At 49.8% G+C, this 18,608-nt stretch overlaps 1 pseudogene; it reads right to left on the reverse strand.

Moving 5' to 3' along the window:
* Positions 1–4,483: 4,483 nt before the first annotated feature.
* On the reverse strand, positions 4,484–18,219 carry LOC136106424 (olfactory receptor 14A16-like; annotated as a pseudogene).
* Between the last annotated feature and the right edge of the window lie 389 nt (positions 18,220–18,608).

Below are 18,608 nucleotides of genomic sequence, written 5' to 3' on the forward strand. Positions count from 1 at the left end.
TCTTGAACACTAGATGTAAATGACAAAAGCGACGTGGCTCTATCAGTGGGGTCTGATACCTGCCAGTCCCAGGCAAACACCTCAGGTACGCAGGGGCCTCTCGAGGTTTGCACTGGGTGCTTATAGTGAGACCATGGAGCTCAGCCCGAAAACCTGAGAACTCCCCTCAAAACTGAAAAACCAAACCAGCAATAACAACAGCATCCAGAAAAACCCCACTCATTTTTTCATCAGGTGAAATAATACAATATTTCCAATGAAATGTCTGTGGAATTTCTATCCTGCTCAAATATGAATTTTCAGAATGTGTATGGACTGTGGGAGATGAAACATTGGCCTTTCCCTGTGCTTGCATTGCCAGAACTCTGTCTATCACGATGTGTATTTAATCCCCGGACATCCAGGAGTTTCTCCCTGTCCTTATCCAGCTCACCATGTCTGAACTCATCTCTTCAGAAGCCTGTCTGGACATTTGCACTTTCCATGGCTCCCCAGAGGTTCTTCACCTCTCACTCTTTGCTCATTCAGAGCCTCTCAGCTCTCACTCTGCTTTGAGCTTCAGGCAGGTAAAGTCTCTCAGCAGTTGCTCTCGTACTCCCTACAGGCAACTCTTCAATTATGGCAATGGACCTCGCTGGAAACTGCTTAATTTAACCATAGAACTGGTAAACATCATTAAGTTCTATTGTGTTTTTTTTTTTCCTCCTTTTTTGTTTCCTCTAATTAAAAATTCCCCAATGCCTGTTTACGTCCAGTCCTCTAAGGAACCATGAAGCGATTCCTGCAAAGAAGCTGTAACAATCAGTGCAAACTTCAGTGCAGAGTCTGATGTAAAGAAATGTGCTGTAAATCCCAGGGGCCAATGAGCAGAACAGGGAGTTTGGGGAGCTGATTATAGATTTCCTGCTAACAATTTGAGTAGAGAAACATTCTTCTCAGGAACTGCTCTGTCTATTTGACAACTTTCAGGTCTCCTACTCTACCTCTTTTTTTGTTTTGTTTTGCTTTTTTCTTGTTCCTCCACCTATTCTGTCTTCCAAAACCTTTCCAAGGGAAAGATTCCTTGAATCACAGAGTAACTCAGGTTGAACATCATCTTGTCTCAGTGTCCTGCTCAGGGCAGGGTGAACCCGGTGAGGTTGTCCAAGGCCTCTGCCCGGCTTTGCACCATCCACAAAGGAGCTGAAGGTTCACTCTGTCACATCATTCAGGGGCCCAGGTTTGGGGCCGTGACACCTTCGTGGGGAGCCTGTTCCAGTGTCCAGCACCTCTGGGTGAAGAACCTTTTCCTCATGTCCAACAGGCGTCTTGTGGTCTTTTACCTGACCAGAGAAAAGTAACCTCACCATGATCTTCTAAATCCCATGAGTGCTGCTGGCCTTTCAGCTTCTCTGACAGACACAACCATGTCTCTGATGCTGTCCCATAAAGTTCTCAGGTGGAACGGGCATGACAACCCATCTCCAAGACCTCTTCCTGAGCAGGGCCTGTGGGTACTTTGGCAGAGATACCTTCCCAGCTCTATTCCTGCTACTGGGCTGTCACCTCCCCAGACAGAACTAATCTCACTGTCCCCTTCACAGCCATGGTCTTCCAACTCAATTATGAATTTCTGAGACACAAGTGACCTCATAATCCCATACCCATCCATCACCCTCATTATGGACCAGGACGTTACTAGATAAAACCATGCTTGTTTTATCAAATTGATCAAATCTATTTCCTAGTAGAGATCTGAGTGGAGAAGCATTCTTTATAGGAATTTGAAATGTTGACACCTTTTCTATGTCCTCTCCTGCCTCTTTTATTTTATTTTTTTTCCTTTTTCCTGGTCTCTAATTGCGACCTCAGTATCCGAAGTGCAAAGCCAATCCCACACCTGGAGATGAGATATTGTTTATTCCAGAGTTGTGGAAGTCTGGATGCTGGAATAAAACCAGCACAATAGATAGAAAAAGAATATCTATTATATCCAAAATCTTATCCCTACATTCAGACCCTCACGGCAGCCCTAAACAGCCAAGTGTTTACACACTGGCATATGGGTTACATAATCATTTTACCACTACACATGCTTGTTGAGGAAGGATCCCAGGCTGACCCCAGTCTCTCATCCTGGGGATGTGTATTTTAGTATTATAATGAGTGTATAAGGAGCAAAGTTCAGCTAAAGGACACTTTATGTAACAGTCTTGAGACAGATGTTAAAACAAGGCTCAACTAATTGTGCAGGTTCCAGAGTGTCTGCGCTGCAAGGACAGAATTCTTTGCAGGTTCTGATTAGGTGTTTTAAAAGTCACTTTTATCTCTGTTAGCAGAGCAGACTTACCACAACTGAGAGGATTTACATATTTTAGGTTAGCAACTGCAGGCAGGATTCATTCTTTTAACTGGTAAGGACTACATCTTCTGTCTTCAGACACCTCTCTAAGGTAAAGATTCATTGAATCCTAGAATAACTCAGGTTTGAAGAGAGCCCTGAACATCATCTTGTCTCACTCTCCCGCTCAAGACAGGGTCCACCAGGTGAGGTTGTTTTAGGCCTCTGCCCAGTTTTGCATCATCCACAAAGGAGCTGAAACTGTGCTCCATGACATGACGAAGGGGCAGAATAAAGACATTCAACAGTGTTGGCCCCAGTACTCATCACTGAGGGATGCCACTAGAAACCGACTAAACACAGGACTTTGTACCACTGATGATATTTGGTCTTGGTCATCCAGCCAACTTCCTACCCATCACAATATCCACATCTTTATCCCAGATCTCCCCAAGCTGCTCTAAGGCCACCACAGGAGACCATGTCTGGGGCCTGCAAAACTCCATGTACACAACATGCCTTTCTTTCCCCTGCCCATTGGGGTTCAGCAATCCCTTCCCTGTCCTACAACTACCTGGAGATGGCTGCAGGAGAATGTGACTCATCACCCTCCCAGGGACAGATGTAGGCTGGGCAGCCTGTCATACTCCCCGTTCTCCTTCCTGTCATTCTTGAAGATGGGTTTGACGTCTGCCCTTCTGAGGGACCTCTGATCCTCTCTGATTACTCTGGCACTTCTGAGACCACAATCCAGAATTTCGCACAGGGCAAGAGGGGCAGATGCAGGACTGTGTAGAACAACATGTGGTGGAGATGGCAAAGGTGATACAGCAAACAGGGACACTTGCGATAAGCCTGTCCAAGGCAGCTGAGGTGAAACTCACTGCACCACTGGGGTTTGTCCCTGAAGTCACACACGCAGATGTTGGGGTTCTGTCAGGTGTGCACATAGAGATATTGAGGGACAGACACTTTCCCTTTTACACACAGAGGCAGGAGTCACAGTATCCCTCTGTCCTTCTGTTCCTGTTCCCAAAGAATGGGAGGCACCTCAGTCCTATGTTGTTTCACCATGTTCTACATTTGTTTTGATGTCCCACACCATTAGGAAAGGAGATTGGCTCAAGGAAGCACATCCAAGTGCTGCATTCCGGTGGTTTCCTATGGGATATTAGTCCCAACATGATATGACCTCAATGAACTGTCTGTCTCACAGGTCTTCATGGAACCACAAGGAACGGTGTTTGTACTGACTCAGATTCTTATCACCTCATGTACATGATGTGCATGCTCAGTCTCATCTGTTCAATGCAAACATGGACATCTGAAATACTCATTCAGTGTAATTCCATGGAAGAGCAAAGAGCTCTGACCAGGGGTGAGAGGCCAGTGCTGGAAATGGTGGTTGGGAGGGGCCAGCCCATGACAATTGCCAGTGCACAGGGGCACAGCGCAGCCCCTGCTCTGCTGGTCCTGCAGGTCTCTGGCAGGAGGCCTGGCTGTGAGAGGACACTACTGTGTGCCAGCCCTGCACACACACACTGTTCAGATGTACACTCGTGTTTCATCTGTGGCCATTTTTGTGGGCATGTTCTTAAGAGAAGGTTTGGAAGAAGACCTAATCCTTTAGTCACTGCCCTTAGGAGATCACCTTTCTATCTGGAAAGGCTGTTGTGAGTCCAGCTCTGTCACAGCAGTGCCCATTGCCTGTCCCTGCCTGCGCTCACAGCACTGACACACAGCAGGACGGGGACCAAGCTGCCAGAGCACTCAGGTCTTGCACCAACACAAGGGATGGGAAGGAGAGTGTGGGAGTGGAACCAGAACAGCTCTGGAAGACCAAGCGCTTGTGCTGCCTGGCAGGGCTGCCAGGCTGGACTCTTGTCCCTCCACCCATTTACAGGAACTGTCCCTGCAGCTCCAAACAGGCCTTTCAGGAAAGATACAGTGAAAGAAGAGTCACTACAGAACCTTTTATTTTGTTTAAATACACAGAGATCATGGTTCCTCATTTGCCCAGCCAGTGATTATAAAAGAACGGAGTGAATTAGAAAGGGGATGACAATGTTTTCACAACCGAAAAAACCACCGGTAACAACAGAAAATACAGATTACAGGCTGGGCCTGTAATTAGTTACATTAAAAATGCTATATAGAATAAGTTTATTGGTTTGGTAAACACCCAGATATCTGTTTCCACAGGGCATCCTTGAGCTCCTGGTTCTTCATGCTGTAGATGAGGGGATTAATAACTGGAGGCACCATCGAGTACAGAATTGCCACCAGCAGGTCCCCGGAAGGAGAGGAGATGGAGGTGGGCTTCAGGTACGAAAATGCACCAGTGCTGAGGAACAGGGAGACCACGGCCAGGTGAGGGAGGCAGGTGGAAAAGGCTTTGTGCCGTCCCTGCTCAGAGGGGATCCTCAGCACGGCCCTGAAGATCGGCACATAGGAGAAAAGAATGAAAATAAAACAAACAAATGCTAAACAAGAGCTGACCACAATAAGCCAGACTTCCCTGAGGTAGGAGTGTGAGCAGGAGAGCTTGAGGATCTGGGGGATTTCACAGAAGAACTGGTCCAGGCCATTGCCCTTGCACAGGGGCAGTGAAAATGTATTGGCCGTGTGCAGCAGAGCACTGAGAAACCCAGTGGCCCAGGCAGCTGCTGCCATGTGGACACAAGCTCTGCTGCCCAGGAGGGTCCCGTAGTGCAGGGGTTTGCAGATGGCAACGTAGCGGTCGTAGGACATGACAGTGAGAAGGAAATATTCTGCTGTAGCACAGAAAAAGAAAAAAAAAGCTGGGCAGCACACCCTGCATAGGAGATGTTCCTGGTGTTCCAGAGGGAATTGGCCATGTATTTGGGAACAATGGTGGAGATGGAGCCCAGGTCGAGGAGGGAGAGGTTGAGCAGGAAGAAGTACATGGGGGTGTGGAGGTGCTGGTCCCAGGCTATGGTGGTGATGATGAGGCCATTGCCCAGGAGGGCAGCCAGGTAGATGCCCAGGAAGAGCCAGAAGTGCAAGAGCTGCAGCTCCCGGGTGTCTGTGAATGGCAGGAGGAGGAACTGGGTGATGGAGCTGCTGTTGGACATTTGCTGCCTCTGCTGGGGACCTGTCCAAAGAGGAAAAGACAGTGACAGTTTAGGTGAGACTTCTCTGAGGAAAAACAACATGTCATTTCTCCTTGAACATCCCGTCTCTGAATGAGCAATGATTCCTCTCATTCTCCATGACTACCATCTGAATGATATCGTTCATCACAGTTTAAAACGTAGCTTTAGCATCTGGTTTCCCTGAGAATACTTCTGGGACAGGACTCCCAGTGTTGGTGTTCGAACAAAAAGTGGTCCCCTTCCCCTCCCCACCCCAATACTAGACAGTAAGAGAACCAAGGACAGGTGGAGAAACAGGGAAGAACACTGCAGTGCTCCCGAAAATAAAGGAAGGACAGAAAGGTAGACAGGGATGCTGGGAAGCCTTCTCCCTGCGCAGCTGTGCTCACTGCCGCTCACATGATGTCACTGCAGGGCAAGTGCTTTTAGTATCTTTTTTTTTGTGTACCTCATTCCAGGAACCCTTCACCTGGAGGTCCAGGTGCTGAGGTGGAGACTCGTGACCTGGGCCCCATTGCTTTGGGGTAGAGGCTCTTCTGGGGAAGAGAGCAGACAAGGGGATTGCACTGGGAAATGTGTCTGCAATCGAGAGGATGTGAAAGAGGTTCCTAAATCCCATCCCCAGCATTTCTGGTAGCAGTTAACTCTCCCTGTCCATGTCTGTGCTGCCTGCAGCTGCGTCTCTGTCCCTGGGTCTGCTCCCTGTCAGTGTCACAGACCCCGTCCCACCCGCTGTGTGCTCAGCTCTGTCCTGCTCACACCTCCTGGCACTGCCCAGGGGCAGCTCTGTGTGTGCAGGGGCTCAGGAGCAGCTCAGACAAGTCCTAATGAGAAGTGGGGTCTTAGCAACTTCTTCGGGGCAGAGAGATAAATTCCCATCTCCCACTGCCCACCCAACCAACCAACAGTGGAAAGAACTCAAAACTTAAAATCATCCCTATGAGATAAATACTTCCTCAGTGTCCGTGACCCACGCAGTTCCCTCTCAATGGCAGAAGGACCCTGCCGTGCCAGATCTTGCTCTTTCCACCAGATCTTCTTTCCTTGGTGTTTTTGGGATCTCCCCGGGCAGGCTGAGCGCTGACCCTGGCAGGTGGCAGAGTCCCTGCCCCGGCACAGCCCTGGGGTGCAGGGACCCTGCTCTGCAGGACAGCCCTGGGCACCCCTGCCTGCACATTTACATTTACACCCCACAGCCACCCTTGGGAGAATGCACCATTCACGTCTTGTCACTCTGACAGTGCAGAAGGAAATCCCTGCTCTGCAACACATCCTCTCCTCTGCGTCAGAGAATCTCTGAAAGTTGTACTTACGTGTCTTGCAGGGTCTGCAATGTGACAGTTTTCTGAGATCCTACCAAGATTTGCAGATACAATGCCCTGCAGCCACAGGCTTCATGTCTGAGTAGATTTCATTTCCAGTGATCTCTCAGCATCCTCCCACCCCAGACTGCGTTTCCCTCTCTCTGCCTGGCTCCTCTGCCCTCGGTGCTGCAGGCAGAGCCCTCAGCCCTGCTGCGTGTGCAGAGGAGCTGCTCCTGGGCAGAGCTGTCTCTCTGCAGCGCTGCCGCTTGCCAGGAGCTCCCTCTGTCCCAGGAGCCCAGCCCAGCTCAGCAGCACAGGAGCAGCCCATGATGTCCCTTTCTCTGTCCCCTCTGGGCTCCCTCCAGGTGCCCCTGGGGCTCCAGGGGCACATCCTTTGAAACAACCTGAAGTGATCAGTGATGCTGATTCTCTCTCCTCTGTAGAAACACTTGTTGCCAGCATTGTATTTTTCCTATTAGAAAATGAATTGGTATGAAAATCATATTTTCTTGTCCCACCATTAGACAGGACAACGGGAATGTTACAGCAAAGGATCTACTTTCTGCAAACCGAGGGAGGAATATCTTCAGTTGAAGGGATTTAGGCATTTTATTCTGGTTTTATACTCCTAGGTCTAGAGAGACATTCAGCAGTATTTGGCCATGTCGTGTCTGTGCTCTGAGGCAAAGCCTTTGCACACATGGGCTCTTGGACACTTGGTACCAGGTTTCTTGTGGCAGGTCAGAGCTGGGCTGGTGCCACAGCTGGGGTGGTTCAGCCCAGATGTGAGGCAATGTCCTCAGCCAGGGGCCTGACTGGGGAGCTGGAGCTGCCAGTGCTGCAGACAGAGCTGTGACACGGGTGGAATGAACTGCCAGGCAGGGTGGCAGAAGTGAGTTCATCTGGTCTGCAAGGACAGCAGCCTCCAAGCACAGCAACAGTCCAGATCAAAACTCATTCTACACCTGTAAGGCAGTCAAAGGCCCCATAATGAGCTGTTACTACTGCAGGAACAATTAATGAGAAACAAAGACACTGTGTGGCCACTAATGAATTTAATAAGGGAAAGAGGTGAGAATCCCTGTGTCCTCTTGTCCTCCATTTTCACCAGCAATGTGTCCCAGGCCTCTGTGACTGGAGGCAGAACATCCAGCAGTGGATAGGGATCAAGTCAGGGATCACTGGAACTAACACAACCCTTTCCAGTCTATGGGACGCAGGGGCAGCATCCCAGGAGCTGAGACAGCAGGACGATGTCACAGGGAGGCCACTCTCCACCATCTTGGAAAGCTCATGGAGACTGGGGGGACTCCCTGACCACTGGCAGCTCTCACACAGTGTGTGCACTTTTCAAAATGGCCAATGGGTGAGCAGGGGAACTAAGGGCTGTGCCCCAGAACATGTCCACTGGGACCCCATTTCTGGGTGTCTGGAAGAGAAGGTGACGGGGTTTACCCAGGGCAGTCTGTGCCTGTCCATACTCTTTGCTTTCTGTGAGCAAAGGACAGGGTTTGGATGTGGGCAGAGCAGGTGTGGTCTGTTAACTGGAAGTCAGCAAGGCATTCAGCATCATCCCCCCCAATATTCTTGTGCCCAAGGCAGTATATTATGGTCTGTGTTAGTGTGTAAGAAGAGAGGAAAAAGCAATTTAGGCTTGAAAAGTTGCTATAGACAGTGAGAAACTTTCCAGTCCTGAGGACAGTCAAGCACTGGAAGCTGTTTCCCAGGAGTGCGCTCTCACTCTGTCCCAGAAAGTGACCAAGATGTGTTTGGATCAAGCCCTGAGTAATCTGGTCTGACCCTGCTTTGAGGAGGAGGTTGGTTGAGAAACCTGCTGAGGTCCCATCCAGCCTGAATGTCAATGTCCTTTCATCCCCTTCATGTTTTCAATTTAGAGACAGCTTTCAGGTTCTCCCTGACCACAGGAATAATTCAGAGAAGGTCCAGGCCTGCTTTACAAGTGCCCCTAAACAGCCCCGACCACAACTTGTACATCCCTTTTCATTTTCCCCCACCCAGGTTCTTCTTTTTTGCTGTCCTTGTGCCCACCTTGTTCATCCTTTCAGAGCAGGTTGTTCAAGAGGTGTCAGCCTCCATGTACAGAGTCTGCACATCAGCCAGGCAGCAAAGCCACCATTACAGAAATGTTGAAAAGGCACTTGACCAGCTCCTTGCACGCAGGAATCCGAATGCCATGTCTGCTAAGATGCCAGCAAACACCCAAACTGTAAGTGAAGTATATGTGAGGATTTTTTGGGTATCCTGGCTTGTCTCCTGACCCGTGTGGTGCTTCAGGCTGTGAGGACAATCAAAACCAGCCATTTGACTGGGGTAGTTCCATTTTACACGTGTCACACAGGGCAGATGAAGGCAGCTCAGAACTCCAGACTCTGCTGCACACCTGGGACTGCAGAGACTGGAAATGCAGGTGACAGTGTGTGTCAGTGCACACCACATAAAGATTCTGGCTTCCTTTGTGCCTTTGTACCAAAGCCCAGCCTGCTCAGATTTTGAAAGGATTCCTTCAAATCCCTGTGACCCAAATCTCTACAACTATCTCTCCTCAACAGCCTTTTACCCCAGGAAGGGAAAAACTGCCAATGCAGGCACCAAACCAGTGCCCAACCTGCCTGGAGAGCCAGGACAGCTGTGCCACACAACAGCAGCCTCTGAGGGAAGCTGGAGGTGATGGAATTGAAATGGTTTCAACCCAAATCATGGAATCAGAGCATCATGGAATAATTTAGGCTGGAAGAGACCCTTGAGAACATGGAGTCCAACTGTAAATCAAACACTGTCAACTCCACCACTATACCAGATCCCTAAGTGCCACATCTCCACATCTTTTAAATACATCCAGGGATGGAACCCCAAATACTGATCTGGCAGGACACCATTGGTTGCAGTTGGACATAAGATACTGGTCATGACTGTGAGTTCAGCCCTCGCTGGCAGAATGTCTCACACCCTCACTGAGGAGGGCAGGTGGTTGGGAGATGGGAGCACGTTTCAGTTTCCAGATCCCAGCACAGAGCCCAAACCATCCTGCCCTTGAAATCTGGCATCCCATTTCCTGAGATGCTAAAGACATCAATAATCCTTCAAGTGTTTGTGTAATTTGTCTCGGAATCCGTAGTTATATTTAAATATCTGTAAAATAGTACCCTGCATCTGTGGTAGCCCCTCTGGCAATAACAATTAAATAAGTATTTGCACTATAAGGCTTCATAAGCCATCCACAAGAACACATCTAAGTGGTTCAGATGAAGGGTGGTCTGGCAAACGTCACCCTTTGTGTCCCCAGGTGCACGGACACTGCCCATGTGCCTCTGCAGAGAGTGGCAGGAGCTGGATCCCCTTCTCAGGACAGACTCCTTCCAGGAGAGACACAGACACAGGGGGAACTCATCAGGTCTTTACTGCATTTCACTTGGCATCAGTTTTGACACATTGGGTGCTGTCCTGTGACTGCCCTTTCTGCACAAATGATCATAAAAACACAACCATTTAGTAAGACATGGTCATAAAGGGGCTGTTATGGACAAGAAAGCTCACCATGAACTCTGCAGAGAGCAAAGAAGTTTATTATTATCACCATGAAGAACCAAGAAGCTCGAGGCCTCTTCTGAAGAGCGGGAGGCCCTGAGCAGCCGTGATTGGCCATGTGTAGGTGTGGGAGAGTGTCAGGGCATGTCAGGGAGAAGCAATGAGATGGCTGATGGCTTTTGTGAACCCTTCCAGCTATGTCTGAGCCCAGAAATGGAAAGCAGTTGATGTCTGTAGGTGGAGGAGGAACAGGAGGAAGAATTTCCTGGGAATATGAAAGGAAGAAAGGCCTCTCTTGGGCTAATCATGTATGACAGTGACATTTCCATCCTGTGGGCATGGCTCTGCCTGGGAGATGGGGAATGGCTGCTGCTGGGGTGGCTGTGCTGGGTCATGGCCCATGAGCTGACCCTGCTCTGCTCCTCTCTTACACTGCCCACACTTGGATGGTCCTCAGGAATCATCCATGAGCCTGGTGGATGCATGAACCTCCTGGAGTGATGGGATACGGATCCAAACAGAGGATTCAAGCAAGTTTGGGACTGGGACATTGAGGTGATCGGTGACCATTGCCAGGTGCGTGAAAGAAACTGGATGAGTTGTGAAGAACTCACAGACATTTCCAACTCTACAGAAAACCAGAGCCTTGCCGTTAAAGCAACACCACTTGACATAAAACCCATCCTCAAAACACAAAACACTCACACTGACCACAGGAAAAGCCTTGAAAACTATTTGAGAATAATTTACCAGGCCCCAGCTCAGCCATTCCGGTAATAAAATCATCAAGGGCTGACATGGCATCAGAGCCACCTCCACATGGCCCTCACCACCTGTAACCAGTGTCTCCAAGTCTTTCCTTCACCAGCCTCCAGGGACAGGGACCTGCACTGGTTGTTTCCTTCACAGCTGTGTCAGTGATGGCCCTTCATGGGGTCCCACACACTCTCAGAAACTTGGGGTTTGCTTCTGCCTTTCACTTCATCAGAGGTTTGTTCATTCTTTCAGTAGCTGCAGTTCAGGATCATGGCAGCAGAGGGCTCATTAACATTGAAAATCCTCTTACAAGCCAAGGCTCTGCGTAGCATTTTCCTGAAGGCTTCGGGTGTGGTGTGGATGATTAGGGGGATTTCAGGAACAGCCAAGCAGAGAGCATTTCCACAAGAAACGGCAATAAAGCCAAATTTCTTCTGTTTCCTTCCCTGCTCGCCCTTCCCTCCCTTTCCAGAACAGGTGGCATCGACAGCCTCCTGTTCATATTGATGTGGAGCGTCTCAGGATAAGACTGAATGTATTGCAAAAGTGGGTGTCTAAATCACCATGTGAGTGAGGAGATAGGCCAGGACACCTCAAGGGGAATCACAAAACTCCGGACCAATACGTGGAAGTTCTTGGGAATCTCAGGTGCCACAGCAGAGCGATACTTGTGTTCATGGAGCTGGCCAAGTGACCCATCTCCTGTTCTGTAATGCTGTCTGAGTTTGCTCAGGTCACCCCTGACTTGAGCCCCATCCACTCCTGGGTGTTCTCCAGACTCCTGCCTTCAGGAACAAAGTCCCAGGAGACCTTGGTGGTGAAGATGGAGGCAAAGAAGCCATGAAGAACCTCAGTCCTGTCTGATTCTACTCTTAAGAAGTGCAACAGCAGGCCCACAATCGCCCTCTCTATTTAACTGCAAATGAAGCTATATCAGGTCATCTTCCTGCCCTCAGCCTCCCCGCAGGTATCAAGTCCGGGGCAGCTTTGGCATCATCCCCACATCCATGGACAAGTTTTCTAAATTCCTCCTTTGCAGCTTCCCCTGCTTCCACCTCCTGTGTGCTGCCTTTTTGCTCTGGAGCTCTAACAGTTCAAACGGGCAGCCTCCCGAGATAAACGCTTCTTTTCATGGGAACTCAGAGAGATCATTCTTGCGCTTGGAGCAGGCTGTCCTGTAAGGCTGATCAGATTTCCTGAGCTCCTTCACACTTCAGACCTACTTCTATGTCCCCACCTCTATCGGCCGCTGTCCCCCGGTATGTGAAAGTCTGGAGCCCACCAGCCTGAACTCTGCTGCTGGCCTTCCTCCCTCCCCTCTGGTGCCTGGGACCCCACTGTTTCCTGGTCGCAACAGCCAAGGTGGACACTGATGTTCACATCCCTCACCAGCTTTTCTTTCTTACCAGATCCAGGTGAGCATCACCCTTGTTGACCCACCAGCAGACATGTTAAGCAGTTGGCCCAGGATCCTTTGGACTGTTGGCACATGCTGGTTTGCCTGGCCAGTGAATGTCAGGTCAATTACAGTTCCCCACAGGAACCTGCTCATCGACTGAAGACTTCAAAAGGTTGCTGACAGAAGATCTTTTCCATGATCCAGCAGTTTGCAAAACTCAACGCGCTGTCACCCTGTACTAGGTTTACATGGTAAAGTCTTGGAACTGGGGGTGAGTGTGGCTGTGCTACAGTTGTCACCTCTCTGAGAAGACAACAGGTGTTCGACTGACATGAGACCGAGCTGATTTCAGCTGGCTCCAAGATGGACCCACTCCTTGCCAAATCTGAGCCACTCAGTGATGCTGGCAGCACCTCTGGGATATTGTATTTGAGAAAGGGAAAAACACACTGCACAACAGCAGGTGGGAGAGAAGAGGGAGGAAATGTGAGAGAAAAGCACTGCAGACACCAAGGTCATATCCCATAGAACCCAAGCAGGTCCCTCAGCAGGCCAAAGCTTACTCTCCTTAAATCCTGCTCTTGGCCTTGTTATCATCTCCCAGGAGCCTCAGCTCCACTTTCCCATCCCTGACTGTTCCATCCTGACCAACTCTTTGTGGTTTGTAAGTGTGAAGTCCCACAGGGCACCTCACCTCACTGACTCCTCAGTCACCCGTGTCAGGAGCATGTTGTCAATGAGCTCCAGCCCCTCCTGGATGGCTGGTACCTTGCAGATATTGGGAGATCTCAGGTCTGCCACGAGGACACCGCCCTGGAAACATGAGGTTTCTTTCATTTGTCTGAAGGAGGCCTCATCTCATTCCTCTTCCACATCAGTGAGTCAGTAGCTGATGTCCAGTCACCACAGCAATGCCCATATTGTTCTGCCCTCTCATGCTGACTCCTCACCCTTCAGCTGACATTGTCTGTCCCCAGGCAGAGCTCCACACATTCCTGCTGCTCTCCCACATGAAGGGAAACTATCCCTTTGACTCCAGACCTCTGGCATTCTGAGTATCAGACCCACAAGACCCCACTGTTTCCCCAGGAGATGATATTTATAGTGTCCTGTAACTCCTCATGCTGTTATGTTGGGAGAGACACCTTCATCAGGATAAGCCAACTGCATGCGAAGTTTAGTAGCTGAGCAAATGGAGCTTCAGCCAAGGGAGAGTCCAGACCTTGTCAATACCTTGTATTCACCCAGCAGAAATTTCAGAGGTGATTTCAGAGATGGTGGAGGTTTTCTGCATAGTGGGAAAGAGCATGAGAAAGAAATAATGGCACAAAGTGCAACTGAGAAGGTCCAGGCTGTGGTGGAGATGATCAAGGGATGTAAAGAGGCTGAAAGCCCCCACCAGACATGAGCTCCTTCTCCTCTGAGAAGGCTATGGCTGTTGTCTGCACCTCTGATGCCTGTGAGGAGACACCTTGTCCTTCCAGCACGGGGGCCTCATGGCCTCCTTGTCCCCAGCCAGGAACCTGGGAGGTGTGGGACCATAGTCCTGCCCTTGGCCTTGCACAGCCCCACATCACACTGTCCCAGGAAGGGCCCTGATCTGCCTTCCCACGTCTGGGGGTCAGGGCTTGGCCCTTTGGTTAATGAAACACATCCAGGCAGGGACATGCAATGAGCACTTATGTCACAGAGATGGCCTCACAACAGCCTTTCCAGATAGAAAGGTGATCTCCTCAGGCAGGGCCAGAAGTTTCAGGTCTTCTTCCAAATATTATCTCAAGAACATGCCCACAAAAGTGGTCACAGATGCAAACTCCAGTGTACAGTTGAATATTGTGTGTGTGCGGGGCTGGCACACAGCAGTGTCCCCTCACAGCCAGGCCTCCTGCCAGAGACCTGCAGGACCAGCAGAGCAGGGGCTCGGCTGCGCTTGTGGGTGCTGGACACCCTATGGAATCAGCCCCAATCATCATGGACTAATCCCTCACAACCTTCATTTCCAGCCCAGACCCCTCGCCCCAATTCAGAGAGATTCTTTGTCCCTCCTTGGAAAGACCCTGAATGAGTAGGTCAGAAGTCCACGTGTGCATTGTACAGATGGGATGTGAGCGTGAACATCATGTATGAGAGGTGGGATGAACCCAAGTGAGCACCAATGCTGTCAGATATTCTGGGGTGCCATTTTGCACCTGAGACATGTCAACCCTGGTTGTACAGACAGACTGAGGGACGAGATGCTGGAGAGCAGCTCTGCAGAGAGGGATCTGGGGGTCTGGTCAACAGCAAGTTGAACAAGAGCTACCAGTGTCCCTGGAGCCAAGAGGGACCCGTGTCCTGGTGCATCCAGCACAGCATGGCCAGCTGGGCAGGGAGGGGATTGTCCCGCTCTGCTCGGCCTCACCTGGAGCATTCGCTGTGTGCAGGGCTGGGGACACAGGGTAAAAATGAGATAAAGCTATTGAAGGGCGTCCAGGAGAGGCTACAAATTTGGTGAAGGGTTTGGAGGGGAAGCCGTATGAGGAGCGGCTGAAGTCCCTGGGTTTGTTCAGCTGGAGCAGAGGAGACTGAGGGCAGAGCTCATGGGGCTGCAGATTCCTCAGCAGGGAACAGGAGGGGCAGGGCTGAGCTCTTCTCTGTGACAGTGACAGAGCCCAGGGAATGGCAGAAGATGTGCCAGGGAGAGTCAGTTGGACATGAGGAAAAGGTTCTTCACCCAGAGGTGCTGGACACTGAACAGGCTCCCCAGGGAGGTGTCACAGCCCCAAGCCTGGGCCCCTGAATGATGTGACAGAGTGAATGTTCAGCTCCTTTGTGGATGGTCCAAAGCTGGACAGAGGCCTTGGACAACCCAACCTGGTTTACCCTGCCCTGAGCAGGACAGTGAGACAAGATGATGTTCAAATCTGAGTTGCTCTGTGATTCAAGGAATCTTTCCCTTGGAAAGGCTTTGGAAGAAGGAATACGTGGAGAAACAAGAAAAAAAAACAAAACAAAATGAAACAAAACAAAATGAAACAAAACAAAATGGGACAAAACAAAGTGAAACAAAACAAAACTAAACTAAATAAAACAAAAAAGGAGGTAGAGTAGGAGACCTGAAAGGTGTCAGATAAACAGAGCAGTTCCTGAGAAGAATGTTCCTCTACTCAAATTGTTAGCAGGAAATTTATAATCAGCTCCCCAAACTCCGTGTTCTGCTCATTGGCCCCTGGGATTTACATCACATTTCTTTACATCGGATTATGTACTGAAGTTTGCACCTTATTGTTACAGCTTCTTTGCAGGAATTGCTTCATGTTTCCTTAGAGAACTGGATGTAAACAGGCACTGGGGAATTTTTAATTAGAGGAAACAAAAAAGAAGAAAAAAAACCACAAAACACTCCACAATAGAACTTAATGATGTTTCTCAGTTCTATGGTTAAATTAAGCAGTTTCCAGCGAGGTCCATTGCCCTAATTGAAGAGTTGTCTATAGGGAGTACGAGAGTAACTGCTGAAAGACTTTACCTGCCTGAAGCTCAGAGCAGAGTGAGAGTTGAGAGGCTCTGAATGAGCAGAGAGTGAGAGGTGAAGAACCTCTGGGGAGCCATGGAAAGTGCAAATGTCCAGACAGGCTTCTGAAAATTCATATTTTGGCAGGACAGAAATTCCACAGACATTTTATTGGAAATACTGAATTATTTCACCTGATAAAAAAATCAGAGTGGGGAGTTTTTTGTTGTTGTTGTCATTGTTGGTTTGGTTTTGTTTTTCAGTTTTGAGGGGAGTTCTCAAGTTTTCGGGCTGAGCTCCATGGTCTCACCTAAGCACCCAGTGCAAACCTCGAGAGGCCCCCATGTACCTGAGGTGTTTGCCTGGGACTGGCAGGTATCAGACCAGACTGATGGAGCCACGTCAGTTTTGTCATTTACATCTAGTGTTCAAGAATTGTGTACTTAATTAGATAAGTTTCAGGAGTATGGGTAAAGAGGCAGGTATGTGAAGAAGTGATAGAAGAATTTTCCAGTTTATATCATAGAATCATAGAAACATTTCAGTTGGAAGAGACTCTCAGCATCATTGAGTCCAAACATAACCTTACTCTGTCCCTAAACCATGTCCCTAAGAACCTCGTCTAAGCTCCTTTAAACCCCTTCAGGGATGGTGACACCAGCACTGCCCTGGGCATCCTACTCCAATGCTTGAAAAACCTTTTTGTGAGTAATTTTTTCCTAGTGTCTAATCCTAACTTCCTCTGGTGCAATTTGGGACCATTTGGTCTTGTCTGATCACTTGCTACTTGGGAGAAGAGAACAATATCTCCCATGCCCCAAAGTCCTTTCAGGCAGTGCAGAGAATGAGGTCTCCCCGCAGCCTCCTGTTCTCCAGGCTGAGCAGCCCCAGCTCCCTCAACTGCTCCTCATCACATTTGTGCTCAGCTCCTCAGCAGCATTGTCGACTCCTCTGCACTCTCTCTAGTGCCTCACTGTCCTTCTTATGATGAGGGGCCCAAAACTGAACACAGGATTAAAGGTGCACCCTCACCAGCACTGAGAACAGTGGCACAATCACTTCTCTAGTCCCGCTGGCCACACTATTCTTGATACAAGCCAGGATGCTGGTGGCCTTTTTGGCTGCCTGGGCACATGCTGGTTCATGTTCAGTTGCTGTCAGTCTACACCCATAGATCGCTTTCTATGAGGCAGCTTTCCAGACACTCTTCCCTGAGGCGGCAGCGTTCATAGAGTTGTTATGACTCAAGTGCAGGACCCAGCACTTGGCCTTGTTAAACCTCAGACAACTGGCCTCAGCCCCATGATCCAGCAGGTCCAGATCCCTATGCATGGCCATGTCCCTCGTCATGAGGAACGGACATGGGGACCTCAGTTCAAGGCAGCACATCCCAGTGCTCCATTCAGCTAGTCTCCCATGGTATGTTACTGGCAACATGAAGTGACCTCATGACTGGCTGTCCCACAGGCCTTCATGGAACCGGCAGGAATAGTTGATGGTGTTTGTACTGAGTTGGGTTCATCTTATGTACATGATATGCGTGCTCATATCTCATCCGTACAATGGAAACACTGGATTCTGACTTAGTGTCCTTGCGTTGAGGGATGAACAACCTCTCTCAGCTGGGGTGAAGGGCCAGTGCAGGAAATGGTGGTTTTGAGGGGCTGGTCTGTGATGACTGGGGAAGCTGCCCCAGGACAGTCCCATGAACATGGGCACACACCAGACCCTGCTCTGCTGGTCCTTCAGGGCTCTCCCAGGAGCCTGGCTGGGAGAGGACACTGCTGTGTGCCAGCCCTGCACAGTCACACACTTCAGCTCTTCACTGGTGTTTTCTTCTCTGGGGCATTTGCCAGTTTAGCCCTCCCACCCCCTCCTGAATTGTGCCAGCCCCCTGCCCTCTCCCCAGCCCAGCCCGGCAGAGCAGCCACACTGGAACTGGTCCCACAGCAGTGGGGACCAGTGAGAATGAAGGACAGTGAGAATGTTCATCCAGCCGGCATGCTGAGAGGATCTCCAGCCCAGGCAGCTTGCAGACCCAGGTCCAGACTTGCTACCCAGGACAGCATGAGACATTTGACCTACTGGATCCTCAGGAAGGTCCTGCTGCCACAGTGTCAGGGCCACCTGCCCCAAGCTGCCAGCTGCAGCAAAGGGTTTCTCTTTCCCTGTCTTTTCTGCATACATACAGTGCCCCACTCTTCTCCTGGAACATCCCATCTGCCCTTTCCCAAGAGAGCTGATCTGTGCTGACCTGGCCAGCCGTTCCTGCACCCTTTTCCCATGCTCCACACAGCCCCAAGCTGGAGGTGCTGCTCTGCAGAGCAAGTGGGCTGTGGTGCCCAGGGCCATGGGTTGAGTCCACAGATTCAAGTTGGTCAGGATGGGAAGAAGACCCAGCTCAGGGCGGCTCCTGCTCACTCCCTCTCAGCACACAGACATGGCTCCTGCAGCCCCAGAGTTCTCAGAGAGAAGATTCTGGGCAAACAAGGCAGTGCAGGGTCCTTTATTTCATTTTTACACACAGAGAGTACAGCTCGTTTCTCAGAAAAAGACAACGGGTCACACCAGACAGGTAGATACAGACAGATATAAGATGACAAATAATTTGGCTTGTGAGAAGCATCAATACAACAAAGAAAAGCTAAAAGAAAATAAAAAAAAAACAAAAACA

This window comes from Patagioenas fasciata, chromosome 11 (assembly GCF_037038585.1).
Source record: "Patagioenas fasciata isolate bPatFas1 chromosome 11, bPatFas1.hap1, whole genome shotgun sequence".
Classification (NCBI taxonomy): domain Eukaryota; kingdom Metazoa; phylum Chordata; class Aves; order Columbiformes; family Columbidae; genus Patagioenas; species Patagioenas fasciata.